A 15,732-nucleotide genomic window follows, 5' to 3' on the forward strand; every position below is an offset into this window, starting at 1 on the left:
TCGGGGGAACAGGGACCCCCCCAATGCCTGCTGTTCCCCTCTGACTAGTTTGTAAACGGCCACTAGATCTCCCCTCAGCCTTTTCTTGCGGACATCCCAGATTCCCTTTGATCCCTAGCTCATGATAGGCTTAAAAATTCTATTAATTTTGTCTTCCCATGAACAATATATAGAATTCAGAGGCTTTCATACATATTGCTAACTATAGAGATTTCATAGGCGTTAGGGCTGGAAGGGACCTCAGAAGATCATCGAGTCCAGTCCACTGTCCAAAGGGCAGGAAGTCAGCTGGGGTCATAGGATCCCAGCAAGATAAGCATCCAAATTTCTCTTGAAGACATTCAATGTAGGTGCTTGAACCACCTCTGGTGGCAGGGTATTCCAGGCCTTGAGGGCTCAGACAGTAAAGAAATTCTTCCCTATGTCCAGCCTGAAATGGTCCTGCTGGAGTTTATAACCATTTGACCTTGGCATCCCTTGGGGCACTCTGGTGAACAATCGTTCCCCCAGATCCTGGTAAACACCCCTGATAAACTTATAGGCGGCCATCAGGTCACCCCTGAGCCTGCGCTTTTCCAGGCTAAAAAGTCCCATAGCTCTCAGCCTGTCATCGTAAGGTCTGTTTTCCTAACCTCTTATCATGCACGTGGCTCTTCTCTGGACTCTCTCAAGCTTCTCCATATCTTTTTTGAATTGAGGAGCCAAAAACTGGATGCAGTACTCCAGCTGCGGCCTCATCAAGGCCGAGTCCAAGGGGAGAATAATGTCCTGGGATTTTCTTGAGAAGCATCTATGGATGCAAGCCAGCATTTTGGTTGCTTTAGTAGCCACAGCATCACACTGAAGGCTCATGTTCATTTTGTGGTCAACGATGACCCCCAAGTCTCTTTCTTCCGTAGCCCTAGCCTGTGTAGCACTGCCGAGCCTATAAGTATGCTGCAGGTTTTTCCTCCCAAGGTGGAGAACCTTGCATTTTTCAGTGTTAAACACCATCAGGTTCTCATCCACCCATTTCTTGAGCCTGTCAAGATCAGCCTGGATCGCCCTCCTGTCTTCGGGTGTGGATGCTTTACCCCAGAGTTTGGTATCATTGGCGAACTTGGCCAGTCCACTTCTTACCCCAATGTCCACATGATTAATGAAGATGTTGAACGATATAGGTCTGAGGAGCCTTGGGGGATCCCACCGGCCACAGGGCATCATGACAATTGACTTCCGTCAATTACCACCCTTGGGGTCCAACCACGGTGCCAATTCCCCAGCCAGCGGATCATGGTGGACCCGATGCCACAGTTGGCCATTTTTGCGAAGAGATGATTGAGGGATACCAGGTCAAAGGCTTTTTTGAAGTCAAGGTTGTTGCACCTCTTGAAAGAAAATCCCTTGAAGTGGAAGTCAAAGCTCTACTGACATTTTGTCAATACCAGTGTTATTGACAGCTTTATGATCCTATATGGCAATACCAAAGTTTATAACATGCTTAATACAAATATTCCCATAAATAAGCTCAATTTGAGTCCTTGGACCTACATGGTTATATACCATCTAAACAGCTAACACTGTGACTGTGTCAGCATGCTAAAAGACACCTCATTTAAAAGAGGATTCTTTTGGTTTTTTCCATACAACTTCTACCTGGAAAAGGACTGTACCTGTTTTGCTGTACATTTTAATATATTGTAAAGGCAGCAAGAGACCCCAGTATGCACTTACAAAGCAAAGTGAAAAAAACCCAACGTATTTCTATCTCATGGTTTCCTTGCACTCCCTGTTTATTGAACCTGTTGCCCTTACTCTTTGCCAAGAAACTATGAACCTCCCTTCCTCACCACCTGTATTTATACAGTACCTTACATATTGGGATCTTATCTGTGATTGGAATACTGTACTTAGCTGTTTTACAAATATAAATATTAAAATCTCCTATAAGGGTGGACAGAATAACAACCTTTTCTTTTCTTTCCCTGTATCCAGAGTGGAGCAGAAGGAAGTCAGTCCAGAGAAACCCAACCTTCTCTTTCCTTGGTAAAACAGATCTGCTGGCATACTCCTACTGTCTTGGTCTAATGTCTGTATTTACTCTGATCTTAATAAAATTTCCTACAGACACTTTTGAGCAAGGAAAACCTGTTGGAAAAGGTTGAAAGAGCCTACACATAACAAAAAACTACAGCCTTACCAGACTGGGTTAAGAGATCACGAAATGCTCATTTTGTGTTGCATTTTTTAGCTAAGTCAGTGCATCAATCTCTGCCAAATGAACTTTTATTCCAGCGAGTCATCAGAGAGTAAAAATATGCTTATGGTCCACCCAAAACATGATGCACAATGTGTTTGGTTAAAAATAAAAAGGAACGATTACGCATTTAAAACCATAGGAGGAGCCTCATCCTGAAAAAAATTGCAGAGATATATGCTTGGGGACCTTAAAAGGCAAGAAAATTTTGTCTTTTCTGCCTGACCTACTGTTGCACATATGAATGCACACACACAACTTAGGGGATAGTTTTATTTATTTAAACACACACAGTGATTAATTTTGGGCATAATCTCCAATAACCTCAATAAGCATTTGTTAAAAGCTTTAATGAATATTCCAATTATGCTTCAGTTTTCTACAGCTATCATATACTGGATCCATCTACACATGATGCTACATCACCATAGCAATGTGCTATGGCAATGTAGCATTGGTGGCACAAACCGTGACATAGCAGGTACATCACCGTAGCAATGTGCTCCCTCGTTATAGTGCATTGCTGTGACATAGCAGCTAAAAAGTTATCCAATATCCAGCAGCTAAAAAGTTACCCAATTTGCTAATATCCAAATTAGCATTAAATGTGAAGAAAAGGTAAACTGAAAGTGTGCACAGAGAAATAGCCACAATTGTGCCAGCAGGGAAAGGATTCTTTGTTTGAAGATTGTATGTGAAAGGGAACTGAGGAAGAAAGAAGCACGCAGGGGTGGGCTTTATACTACACAAGCTGAATAGAAATCTTAAATCCTAAAATAGCACATTCTTTTCATAGATTTTATAGATTTCATAGACATTAGAGCTGGAAGGGACCTTGGAAGATCTTCGAGTCCAGCCCCTTACCCAAAGGGCAGGAAGTCACCTGGGGTCGTAGGATCCCAGCAAGATAAGCATCCAAGTTTCTCTTGAAGGCATTCAATGTAGATGCTTGAACCACCTCCAATGGGAGGCTATTCCAGACCTCGAGGGCTCAGACAGTAAAGAAATTCTTCCTTATATCCAGCCTGAAACTGTCTCGCAGTAGTTTATAACCATTTGACCTCATCATCCCTTGGGGCACTCTGGTGAACAAATGTTCCCCCAGATGCTGGTGGTCACCCCTGAAACTTATAGGTGGCCATCAGATCACCCCTGAGCCCGTGCTTTTCCAGGCTAAAGAGTCCTATAGCTCTCAGCCTGTTGTCGTAAGGTCTGTTTTCCTGACCTCTCATCATGAGTGTGGCTCTTCTCTGGACTCTCTCAAGCTTCTCCACATCCTTTTTGAATTGTGGGGCCCAAAACTGTATGCAGTACTCCAGCTGCGGCCTCATCAAGGCCGAGTACAAAGGGAGAATGACATCCTGGGATTTGCTAGAGAAGCATATATGGATGCAAGCCAGCGTTTTGCTTGCTTTACTAGCCACAGCATCACACTGAAGGCTCATGTTCATCTTGTGGTCAATGATGACCCCCAAGTCTCTTTCTTGCGTAGTGTTAGCCAGCGTAGCACTGCAGAGCCTATAAGGAAGCTGCAGGTTTTTCCTCCCAAGGTGGAGAACCTTGCATTTTTCAGTGTTAAACACCATCAGGTTCTCGTCCACCCATTTGCTGAGCCTGTCTGGATCAGCCCGGATCACCCTCCTGTCTTTGGGTGTGGATGCTTTGTCCCAGAGTTTGGTATCATTGGCGAACTTGGCCAGTCTGCTTCTGACTCCAAAGTCCACATCATTAATGAAGATGTTGAACAATATGGGTCCAAGGACAGGGTCCAATTGGTCACAGGGCATCATGACAATTGACTTCCATCAATTACCACCCTGTGGGTCTGACCATGGAGCCAATTTCCCAGCCAGTTGGATCGTGGTGGACCTAAGGCCACAGTTGGCCAGTTTCGCCAAGAGAAGATCATGGGATACCAGATTGAAGGCTTTTTTGAAGTCAAGATATATGACATCAATATCTTCTCCCTTGTCCAAGTGATAGGTCACCTGATTATAGAAGGAAATGAGATTTGTCAAGCAAGACCTACCCACAACAAACCCATACTGACTACCTCTCAGGATGTTGGCATGGCCAGTCCTTTAAGGATGGCATCTTTAATAAGCTTTTTTAAGACCTTCCCTGGGATAGAGGTCAGGCTGATGGGCCTATAGTTTTCCAGATCCACTTTCCTCCCTTTCTTGAAGATCAGCACCACATTGGCTTTCTTCCAGTCTTTGGGCACGACACCAGAGCACCAGGAGTTCTCAAATATCTGTGCCAGGGGCTGGGCTATGATGCTCGCCAGCTCCTTGAGTACCCTGGGGTGTAGATTATCAGGGACAGCTGTCTTGAAGGTATCCAGCCTCTCAAGGTGTTCCTTCACAAGGTCAGCATTGATGGAGGGCAGGGAATCACCCTCATCCAGACCTCCCTGTCCTGTAGTGGGCATGGGCATCCCATAGGACTGATGAAAGACTGATGCAAAGTACACATTTAATAGGTTGGCTTTTTCCTGGGCGTCAGTTGTCAGTTGCCCCATCTGGTTCAGCAGGGGTTCAATGTTGCCCTTGCTTTTCCCCCGGCTCCCCACATATATGAAAAAGGACTTTTTATTGTCCTTGATGCTCGAAGCTAGTTGGAGTTCAGTTGCAGCCTTGGCTTTCCTGGTTTGCTCCCTGCAGGACTGGATCAGTGCAGAATATTCTTCCTTGGAGGTGAATCCCACTCTCTATCCTTTGTAGACCTTTCTTTTTAGCCGCAGGAGGTCTTTTGGGCAGGACTGCTATAAATCTGCAGTATCTATTCTAGTAGTGGCCATGTTGCCACACATTCTCCCAAACTCATAACACCAGCCACCTAAACTCTTACCCCTGTCACATCTCATCCCTCAGTATTGAAATGTGAGCTCCCGTCTCCAAGTCGCAAATATTGCCATTCTCCTATTTGTTACATCTTCAAAGAGATGTACTTTGTGCTTATTGTGTACGTTTGGGAGGAGCTCCACAGAAACAGCTGCAAAACATCCCCCCCTAAGGTCCCCTTTTCCATGATACCTACTAACCCCTCCCTCCCCTCAAAAACCAACTTGATAGCATGTGGGCAACTGGTGTACCAATAATATTGTCTATCCCTGTTTCACTGTATTCCTCTCCATCCTTCTATATCAACCTGTTGTGTCTTGTCTTTTACATCATTTGTAAAAGCTCAGGGGCAAGTGCTGCCCTTTTTTCTATGTTCACCACATCCATGACTAGGGTTCCCAGGCACTACTACTACTACTACTAATAATAATATAAAAGCCTTAGTCTGTCTGGCCGTAACACTTTATTTGCATTCTGGTGGGTTGTCTGAAACAACGAGGGTGATCCAAGAGCATTCTAGACAGGAGGCGGTGGTGGTAATGTGCCACCATGATGGGGGGACAGAGTGGGTGGAGTGGGGGAGTGAGGCCAGTGCTGCTGGCCTTGCCGCCTCTCCCCCTCTGCTCTCTGCAGGTAGCAGTGGCACAGGGTGCTGGCCAAGGGTAATGGAGGGGACAGCGAGGCAATTGGTAAATTCCTGATGGGCAATTGGCTAGTAATAATAACAATGATAGGCTTACATTAGAATTAATTTAAATAATTAGGATGCATACCTGTAAAACAGAATTATAGGGAGGACTGGTAGCCTGATATTTCCCATTATAAAACCAGGGTTATAACTGCTTATAACTAAACATGAATTGTTCAGACTGCCATTGTCCATGCCAAGTGTCTACTTCACATCTTTTCTTCCACGTCCCCTAGCCACTTCTCAGAATGGGACTAGGGAAAGAAAAAAAGTACATATTGTTTTGTTCTTTTAATAAAGTCCTTTGAAAAATTACACACACACACAAACATTGTAGTAGGGACTTGAAGTATGTCTGGGATGCATGATTGCATCCCTGCAAAAAAAATTCCAAATTTAGTCATTTTGCAGCCCTTTTGGTTGCAGTATGAAGTATAACGGCTAAAACCACTGAAGAATCTCGTTTAACTGAGACACTCAAGTCCCTCCTAGCACCCATTGTTGACTGGACCACACAAGTTCCCTCTTTACAAGAGTGACTGAGCGTGCTGCATTCCCTCACAACTCGTCACAGATGACTGAACACATTCCCCCTGGCTACAGAGGCAAAACCAGATTTTTCTTGTAATTAATGTTCTAGATTGGAGCACAGCCAGGTACTGAATTCAAAGCAGGGAGCACAAGAAAGACAGATTCAATGACCCTTTGCTGGCATCCAAGACCACAGAAAAGAAAGTTACATGATTTGAAGGAAAGGAGTACAAAAGGTAGACTAGAGGGTTTGGAAGGGAGTCGATTGGGTAAGCCTGGAACTTAACTAGGAGGAGAGAAACTGGGACTGTGTTTGGCTGAGCAAGGACCCCAGGATCCGAGAGAGACAGGAAAGGCCAGGACTAGGAGAACCAAGTGGACAGGGAGATTAGAAGCTAGGAAGCAAATTGCAAAGGGGAGAAGGAGGAACACTAAGAATGAACAAGGAATTGAGGTGAAGAGAAGAGTGTTGGATTGGCTGGAAAAAAAGATGAGGAAACAATGGAGAACAACTGTGGGAAGGGGAGACAAATCCGACAAAATACTGTACTGAGGAAAACTGCTATGGATTTAGGCAAGGAGTTGGAGAGGAGCATGGGAGAAAGATAGCATGCAATGACACTGCCTGTATTTCATTTGCTTTTTTAAAACATTAAGGCAATTGCTCATAAAATACTACATTAAAAAGTAACTTGCAAGAACTCAAAGAAAATGCTAGAATTAATGTTTTGCTGGTTTATGATACAGTCTAAATTAAATACTAACTTTTGAATACTTGACTTTGCAGACCTGCTCGTTTTTCCTTTTATGTATTTTTGTGTGTGTCAATCATCTCTGCATGTGTGTATACACACAAGTTTTTTGTATTGAAGAGAAACATATCTATCCACTTATATATGGACAAATATATAGTTTTCCTAAGACATGAAATCATCTTTTCCTGCATGTGGTTAAATGATAAGAAATATATTGGTAACAGCAGAGCTGCATATAGTGTAATGAATTCTGACATAAAACTATCATTTATAAAATATATAATTATGCTGAAGGACTTGCTGCTGCTAGATTTTATTGAGACAAATAAGCTTAATAATTGGAATTGAAAGGTTTAGAAGAGAGACTAGAATAGGGTCTCTACAGGGAGAACAGCTACTAGATCCATTCAGCCAAAGATTGATAGGCCCCACCCTTGCCTCTTTCAGAGAGAGACTGTCCCCATGGTGGTGATCCTTCCTTTCTTTTTTCTGTCCTTGTAACAAGGTATTTATCAAGCTCGCTTTAAAGGTCAGGCTTAAGTTTATTAGTAAGGGTTAAACAAAACAAAATCAACTATGCTGGGTGCAGCAGTGAGCACCCACTCACACTCGTGTTGTATCTCCGGGAAGGCTCGCTGGGATCAGGCGGGTCTGGCGTCCTTCCCTCCGGCTGATCAGGCCGAAGGTCGCTGCGTGTCGATTCGATCCGTAGGGTACGTTCCGTCGGGCGTGCAAAGACCCCAAAGTTCACAGCGCGATGATTTTTATACTCCCTGTGATACAGGGCGGTCTAATTACATGTGGCGCTTTCTCATTGGCCCGGGGCGGTGACTGTCACATTATTGACAAGCCCTGGACTTCCCCCTGAGAGACCCCTCACGGAAAATTCCGGCCGCATGCTGCTTCCACGCTGCAGCCCCAGAACCTCCCATCCACCCAGCACTTGTTACATAAACACTAAGCACATGCGAACATGGCCACCTATGGCACTTAGCAAGTGCAAGATAATTACAACATGCCCCCCGGCCATGTGAGCCAAGTGGCTTACAACAAATTGGTAAACGAACCACTACAATAATAAGATAACAAAAGGAACATCAAACAGCTGTAAACATTGGAGTTGCTTCCATTACTTAACACACTCGAAACCTTAGAGGGAAAATGGGGCAATGGCCCAAACACTCAAAGCACAGTTGAACAGGAACCTTAACATGTCTAGTTCAGTTCAAGATAAGTATTACCATTAAACTTAACGAGTTAAACAGAAATGGAACTTGTCTACTGAACTAGCTCTATAATGCGCTTCGTCTCATTTCTTGAGGGTTAACATTTGTCTGGGGAAAGTGCTTGTGATGTGCAATAAGCATAACAGATGTAACCTGACGTCGGATACAATGGGCAACTAGGCCAATACAACAAGACCCAACTAAAATCACAATCAAGATTGTAAACAGGGGGGTTAACAGATTTACTAACCACGGCGAAAGCCGAAGGTTAAATAGTGATTCAAATGTGCTTGTTAACCAATTAAAAGGGGTCTGAACGATTGTGCGTGTGTCTTCCGCTACCTTGCGGATTTGGCTGATAGCTTTGGAGAGGGGTTCTCAGGCATTATAAATGACGAGACAGCAAGTTTCATGTGGTGCAGTGAGGTTCATCGTTGCGCAGAACCCACCCTCTTTAGCTAGCATAAAATCCAATACAAGACGGTTTTGGAACGCCATTTTAGAGGTGCCCTGCAAGTGGCGATTAAACACTTCTAAAGCATCTGCCGTACCGTTGGCGAGTCTTGCTAACAATTCTAAAGTCTGTAACTGCTTAATGGCTAAAGCAGAGGCAGAAGCACCAGTGGCGAACATGCCATATAGAGTCCATCCGGTAGCAAACTTTCTACGCTCAGTGTGGGTCATATTGGACCAGAATTTTGGTTCTCCCATGACACCTGTGATTTGGTCAGTGGAAACTACATTGCGGCGTTTCCGAGCGTTACTTGGAAGTGTGAGCGGGGCGGTCCAATGAGTGACACTGGAAAACTGATAAGGGCATAGGGTAACCTGCACTAAGATACAACAAATGTTCAAGTGATATGGAAAATGACTATATAAAATGGCCTGGGTTGAATTTTCATCCCGCTGGCAATAAAACATGGTGTCATGGGGAGCTGGAATTAGCCCCACTGGGGCGAGGGGGTTGTATTGAAAAGAGCCAATAATGACTTGAGATCCGAGCTGAAGTGGTTGGTAAAGGTTTTAAATGCCTTACGGTGAGCAGGTAAACCAAAATTGCTCCCTGTTGTCATAAAAGCTTTTGTGGAGAACAAACGGAATGCCGTAATATCTTCAAAAGCCCTCCTGGACATGGACGTTTTGAAGGTACACGGAATAGTATGACACCCCGGCCAAAAACACTGGGTGTCAAGGGTAGAAAGTTTAACCTTTACTGTTTGTAAAATGGCTTGAGGAAGTGACAGGATAGAAAGAGTGACATTATTGGGGTCGGGCACGATGGAGTGCGGTGCTCCCCACGGTGGCCCATGGGTAAGATTAAAGCAACCCTGTGGCACATCTTGGACCGTGCAATTAATCGGGTGGGTACCATTCCACTTCCATGCATAAGTAAGGGTTTTAATGGAACAAGTCGTTCTACATGCTAAATAGTGGATAGTTTCGTTACCGGAAGAATTACGTGTAAAGCTCAAAAATAACTCCGTGTAATTAACAGGGATAACAGCTATACGAAAAGGGCTATCTGCAGCTGAGGTAGGTGCATGGGCACAAACCGAGCCTGAGGTGTGTCCAGTAAGTAACATCCACTCCCGTGAGGTGCGGAGGAATAAGTTATCCGCAGCGGGTAATGGGGATAAATCTAAACTCCGCTTTGCGCGTTTTGTAAAGGAAAGCATTACAATGACATTGGTTAATGACAAGAAATAGATCAAAAACAGTAACCATAGCTTCCGACGTCGGCGTGGGATTACACTCGGTCCCGATGTGGGGGCAGTTGCTCCCGATCCCCTTGGTTTCCCCACAAGCCTCACCCATAGCCCCACAAATGACAGGGGGAGCGCCCATGGTTCTCGCGGTGGCAGCGTGACGGGTGGGCAGATGAGAGGTTCGGTATCGGCCTCCTCGTCCTGTCGACGGGTGGACATCGCGAGGAGTTACCTGACTTAGAAAACAAACAGTTGTTAACTTAACAAAACACTGCGAGGCTTTAACCAGTTGAAATGTACTAAATGCTCACGATCATCGACTGAGTCAATTAAACGGAGCTTGTAGGTATGGGCTAAAGCCGTGGGTTCAACGACCACGCCAGGAAATATGGGTGGATACTTGGTGGGGGTCGAGGTTGGGAAGGCAACCCATACAGGGTCCCCAGGTTTAAAGTCTGGGTCCCATCCCTCTCGAGTCTGAAGAGACCCTATGGCCCAGAGGTGTTCTCCACTGTTGAGGTTGAGCAGGGTTTGCAAAAGTACTTTCGACCATCCCTTGAAATCAGTTTGTCTCAGTTCCAATAAAGCGTTTATGCTTTAATTCTCCAATGGCGCACTCCACAACGCCATTAGACTGGGGATGATATGGTAGGTGTATGTGATGACAAATATTTTGCGTCGTGAGAAAATTGTGAATATGGTGACTGTTGAAAGGTGGCCCACCATCAGATTGTATTTCTCGTGGAGTCTGCCATTGAGAAAATTGGTGCAACAGAGCTTGAGCGCACCGAGGCCCGTCGGTTCTAGTCATGGGAATCGCACCGACCATACGGGAACCAAGGTCGACAACAACAAGCGCCTTAGGATGCTGGCGCACATTGGGAAGTGGGCCCATTAGGTCAACCTGCCAAAATGCCCCAGGTTGGTGTTGCTCGGCGTTGTAAGCTCCCTGGAAAAATCTCTTTCTGAAAGGTTTAATCTGGGCACATTGGTGGCAGGCTTGAAGCACACGTCGCCAATCGCGTGATGTGGGTAGGCCATTACGGGTGGTATATTGCCAGCCGCCTACATTACGATAACGCCGCATGGTGGTGTCTAAGCCGGGATGGCCCCATAAGTCATGAAGCCATTTAAGGTACGGATCGCAGACCGGTTTTGGCAACCTATGTACTTCGGCGGCTGGATGAATAACGTCATCCATACAATCGGGTGATGCTGGCTTTGGACCTAGAGCTAACCAGTCATCAACAGCCTGATGCAATGGGTCGGTGTCCGGCACGTGAGAATTAGTATGTCGGATCATCGGGAGATGATTCATGCAGTGAAGTACTTGAAGGATGTCATCCCATTGGGAACGAAAACGTTCTGGTTCGGCTACTCCCATAAGGACATTACAGACCCAGCGAGAATCCAGGACAAGGACCACTGTCGTGAACGGCTGATCATGTGTGATAGCGATATGTTTAAGTGCGCCGATGGCTCCTCGCAGCTCGAGCTCCTGTGCTTGATGTGTAAGGGCTGTGTCTGGTGTGTCGTGCCAGTTGGGGTTCACCCATTCTATGTGGCTGGCATCACATAGCGAACACTTCCAAGCAAACCCACCACCGAATTGCGACGTACCATCACTGGCCACGTTTCCTGAAAGCGAAGTCCCGTACAAGATAGGACGGGAAGAGACAGTCGGGGTAACGGTGGCACTGTCATGACACGTCCATGCAGCCCAATTGTATTGGGTGTGTGTGACCAGCGTATGCCAGGTGGAAGGAGCCCCATGGAAGTCTCCTGGAATTCGTGTAGGATCAAGGTGTGTAAGTAGGTTGGCACCTGGGCCGTAGAGATCGTGAACGCTGTGGTGAAGATGATGTTCAGACGCTAAACATAGGCAGAGCAATAATTTGCCCAGGTGTCCATAACGGTGTTGCTCCTTATGGAGGGTCCGGTTAAGAAATGTTGCCGGGCCGTTAGAGGTGTGCGCTGTGACCCAAAGATGTGTAGGAGTCCAACCGACGGTAACACGAAGCGGTGTCATTGGGCTATATGGCACTAGGGGTGTGGTAGTGGCAGCTTGGATAAGGTCGTGGACCCGGCGATTATCCCGCCGTGTCCAGGGTTGATGACTTGTCGTCCTCTTTCGCAATCGACGCTGCAATATCGCAAGTGTACCGAGGTGTTCGGGCGCAACGTGATGGCGGAGCCAATTGATGCTGCCTAAAAATTGCTGGGCTTGCTTTGCCATAGGACCTGTATCAGAGGCTATATCCCATGGCGGGGTAGGCACTGCAGTTGGTGATGCGACGCGACCCTGAGGAGTGTATTGAGTGCCCAGAAATACACAGCTGGAGGAGGGTTCCAACTGGGACTTGGCAATGTTGATGTCCCATCCATCCTCCCGTAGGTGGTTGATGAGGTTGGTGGTGACACGTTTAACGAGTTCTGGTGGAGTCCCCACGACCAAGATGTCATCTACATAGTTGAAGAATTTCACATTGCAATGGGAGTTGGGAAAACGCTGAAGGGATTGATTCATGGCGGCTGTAGCAAGCGCAGGTAAGTTACAATATCCCTGAGGGCAAACCCTCCAACGGAATATGCGGCCTTGGATACCCATACACAGGACTCCCGCAGGATCAAAAAGAGGAAGGGTGAAGAACATATTTGACAGGTCAATGGTGGTAGCAGTCCAAGAGCTTTGGGTCATAGCCTGTAAGAGCTCCATCTGGAGGTCCAGTAATGTTACCACTGGGACAAGCTGGACTAAGTCTGAGCGTTTATTGGCCTGACGGTAGTCAACAACCAAGCAAGCTTCAGAGGGATTTTTTGGTTTAGGGATTCCCCAGCCAGGGGATACGTAATGGCTGTACTGCACCGGTTCGATTTTTCCCTCCACCGTAAGGCTATCGAGGAGAGCAAGCAAAGATGGGATCAGATGAGGTTTGGTATGGATAGGGGTGAACTGCCACGGAGGGGCTGTCGGGTCTTTCAGTCGCAGTGTGAACGGAGGTGGCAGGCGGGATACATTCCCGGTAACTGGGAGGGCGCTGCACACGAGATTTTTCATGTGTAATGCTCGTAACTCCGATACACCGAGCAGATTGAGATGTCCCAATGCGGCGACTATGGTTATTATTGGATTGCCGAGACGTACCTTAACTAGTGGGACTGTAGAGGTAGCATTAACGCCAGCAACATGAATGGTACGTCGAGTGGGAGTGTGGAGGGTGGTGGCAGGATCGATAACGGTAATCTCTGCACCAGTATCTAACAAGAAACGAATTGGCAGTTGTTGTCTCGTGATGGGGTGGACAACTGGCACGACTACGTAGGGGCGAGAATCCAAGGTAGCGTTGTTAAGCACTTGGTAAGGAGGCTTTTCCAAGTTGGGGATGTCTTGTGTCTGCAGAGGACCACTAATATCACTGCACTGGCGGGCGCTTGGATCCGCAGTATCAGCGTCCGCCCATACTAGTTTTTTGGCTTGGGGGTGAACTGGAAGCCAAGCTTAACCGTTGACTGTCTCTGAGTCTCCTCATCTAGGTGACGAAGCATCTCCTTTCTTATGCCAGTGTGATTTAGGAGGAACCCAAAACGGGCGCGTTCCTCCAGGGTACGTTCGGGATACCGACGTGGAGCTTCACGGACGAAGTTGGTGATTTTGGCTAGCAGGGCTTGTGCAGGATGTTTTGGTGCTCCGTGCTCATGCTGTCGTTGTCGTCATCTGTGTTGGAACCGGTACAATGCTGCAATGGGCTGATGATGAAGAGAGCTAACTTGAAGCTCTGCGAGCTCTGGATTATCTGCATAGATGTCAATCATGGCTTGTAAAATCGCTGGGGAAATCTGAAGTTGAAGAGGATCCTTGCAATGTCGCTGAGGCCACGGGTCATAACCATGACGAGGCTGTTGTGTTGGTCGATTGGATGATGCCTCTGGTCCGGTGGATGTGGAATCTGGTGGCCTGGAAGAGGTAGGTATGTCATCACTGGAGTGATGTTCGTCCCCGTCATCATCGTCGCTATCGTCGTTATCGCCCTTGTTTCCTGCTCGGGTGAGAACAGATATGCTGGCATCAATCGTGGAACGTCTCTTCGGGATAAAGAAATACACTGCGCCAGCTAATGCGTTAGCAAACGGCTGTGAATGCGGAGCGTGCATCGGTTGGGCCCCCTCGTGTGCTTGATGTGGCTTCTCGTGAATGGCTCCTGCCACTAGAGCAGGAAGCGAAATAGGCCACGGGGTACGTGCAATTTCTAGGACATTGGATCCAGGTAGGAGTCCTAAGCTGTAACTTCCATGTGTGGTCAAAACTACAGCCTCCCGGTGGCTGAGCGTTTCATGACCACATTCCAAAACCAGACGTCCTAGCCACTGGGTTGGCGTCTCATCGCTTTGACGGGCTGTCCTGCTTATGAGTTCATTCATTTCACCATGATCACGGTCTCTAGTGGTTCGCTCAGTGATAATGTTGCCGTCCTTATCCTGGTGGGTTTTCACAATCTCAATAGGATGAGCCTGAAGCGGAGGGGTTGGCACAGAGCTGGCCACTGGAGGAGGAGGCTCTGGAGGAGGAGGACGAGTCTTGCCCCGCCCTTCAAGGAGTGGCGGATATAGCGGCGTCACTGGTGGAGGCGGTGCCTTGTCTCACAAATATGGTGGTGGGGCAGTGGGTGGAGCAGGGGGCAGGGGCTCTGGCTTGTCTCTGCAGCTCGGCCGTTGTTGAAGGGCGCCATCTTTGCTGGCGCGGCTCATGGTAACGACCGCCACTTCATAATCATTCAGGCAGTTAAGGGTGGATACGAGGGTTTCAAAACAAGCACGCAAGCATGCGACTTTCTTTCCCTTCTTTTAACACCCTGAGATCTTCAGCTAGGGCGTGCAGCCGCCGGTGACTGACGCCGCCGGGGATCGTGGATGGAGAGGGGGGAGCGATTCCTTGCAAGCACCCCTTATCACCTGCAAGTGCCGCGATTGCCTCCACACAACCGTCCCACTCTTGGGAGGGGGTGGCATCCCATTCGGGAGGGGGGAACTCGCTGGCTGCGGCGACCTGCTCCCCTTGGGCCGACGGGACAGAGAAGGCAACTGCGGGATCTCTTAATACACAGCTGAGAGCACAGCCTGTAAGACGGGCTTCCCAAGGTCTCCTGGAGTCTTCCCCAAGCCACACACAAAATACTTGGGTCCCATCATTATCGGTGTGGCTGGGAGCCTGATGAAATTGCAGATGGCGCCAAAGTTCGTCAGCGTCCACAAGCTGCCTGCAGCCGGACGCCCAAGGACATGCCTGACAGCGGGACTGATCATCCCGGTCATGATCTGCAGCCGACCATCCTGTTCATGACACCATGTGGACAGGATCTTTTAATAGTCGGGCTTACGCAAATCAAGCTCGCTTTAAAGGTCAGGCTTAAGTTTATTAGTAAGGGTTAAACAAAACAAAATCAACTATGCTGGGTGCAGCAGTGAGCACCCACTCACACTCGTGTTGTATCTCCGGGAAGGGTCCGGGATCAGGCGGGTCTGGCGTCCTTCCCTCCGGCTGATCAGGCCGAAGGTCACTCCGTGTCGATTCAATCCATAGGGTACGTTCCGTCGGGCACGCAAAGACCCCAAAGTTCACAGCGCGATGATTTTTATACTCCCTGTGATACAGGGCGGTCTAATTACATGTGGCGCTTTCTCATTGGCCCGGGGCGGTGACTGTCACATTATTGACAAGCCCTGGACTTCCCCCTGAGAGACCCCGTGCA

Source organism: Crocodylus siamensis, chromosome 2 (assembly GCF_052110815.1).
Source record: "Crocodylus siamensis isolate JL-2025a chromosome 2, ASM5211081v1, whole genome shotgun sequence".
Taxonomy (NCBI): Eukaryota; Metazoa; Chordata; order Crocodylia; family Crocodylidae; genus Crocodylus; species Crocodylus siamensis.